The 1,448-nt window shown below is 43.1% G+C and overlaps 1 pseudogene; it reads right to left on the minus strand.

Annotated features, from left to right (window-relative positions):
- Window positions 1–99: 99 nt before the first annotated feature.
- Window positions 100–1,268, minus strand: LOC111669463 (high-affinity choline transporter 1 pseudogene; annotated as a pseudogene).
- Window positions 1,269–1,448: the final 180 nt, after the last annotated feature.

The raw sequence follows: 1,448 nt of genomic DNA on the forward strand, positions 1-1,448 counted from the left end.
AAAAAAGGAAACAAAAGGTGGAACACAAAGACAGAATTTAATGCACTAAAAAAAATAAAATAAAAATGGACTCCAGAGGGATAATCCAAACTAACTCACCGAGGTGATAAAAATGAGAGAGAGCTGTATGATGTCTGTGTAGGCCACAGAGTAGAGGCCTCCCAGCAGAGTGTAGGTGATGGCCACAGCTGCAGAGATCCAGATACACACAGCGTAGGACAAGTCCAGGATCACACTCATGGTTACACCTATGGCACATACACATACAGTTACCGTGCACACCTGAAAACACACCAACACACACACATGCATGTGGATTCCCATTCAGGGAACACGGAATATTATACAACTGTTAGCTCCGACCAAGTGATCTGATTGGACGTTATAACAGCACTGGGACTTTTAACTTCACGTCCACTTCACAGGTGTTCAATTAACTGTTAATCAATTTTGCAAAGCCTTGCCAAATAAAGGATGAAATAATCAAACAAATCATCTGTTGTTGCTTATTTAACTAAAATGGCGTCATAGAACTGTTGTATAAAAACAATAGCACACAAGAGGGAGTGATAAATACGTCATTGTTCAGGATTGAATTTGAATTTGTGATTGATGCGTTTATGCATCGATCTAAAAGACACAATTGGGTAAAGTTACTAGTGGTTAAAAAATAATGACAGTAAGACAATTTAACGTTTTCCAGAAACACGTGGGAATCTGGGAATAAGACCAATAAACAGCAATCCTGCATTTCACAGGCAAACACGGCCAACAAGTTAAAAGAAATAATAAATAAATAAATAAATACACAATGACACATAAGCACATTGACACAGACACGTGTCCAGACAGCTCGAGACGTAGTTTGTCAAATTCTCACCCAAACTTATGAGCGTTGAAGTCACCCAAATGATTTCTGACATGAGCGGGGCGACGGACAGGAGTCCGCTCAGTCCGTTTCCGTACTTGATCTGGAAAGGATCCATCATGGTCACATACTTCCTGTCTCTCATGGGCTCGGCGAAGAAGAGGCCGCCTGGGGAGGGAAAAAGGTCAGAAGGGGTCAAATGTGACACCGTGGTTTTCACAGCTGGACTTTACTTAGACCCTGAACACTTCCTCCTCCAACCACCGCTGAGGTGTCAGAGTCTTACCGACAGTGAAGGCCAACGTTGCTGCTAACGGCATCACGGCCCAAATCAGGCCCAGCTTTGGGTTGTACACGGTCTCCGCTGTGCCGATGATGAAGGTCCCGCCAACCCAGGTGGCTGCACGGTGCACAATTTGAAAAAACTTGTTAGAAAAGTTGTCAGAGTCACAAAAACACGAGAGTCGGGTTGTTCTTGTGTGTTAATCATGAATTATGAGTTATAATTAGTGTTGTGGTTTCACCTCTGAGGGTGTGATCACAGCCACAGTTTGTTCCTTCAGGCACAAGTTGTTGTTCA

This window comes from Seriola lalandi, unplaced genomic scaffold, assembly GCF_002814215.2.
Source record: "Seriola lalandi dorsalis isolate HSWRI2012SDOR001 ecotype SW California unplaced genomic scaffold, Sedor1 jcf7180002004872, whole genome shotgun sequence".
Lineage (NCBI taxonomy): Eukaryota > Metazoa > Chordata > Actinopteri > Carangiformes > Carangidae > Seriola > Seriola lalandi.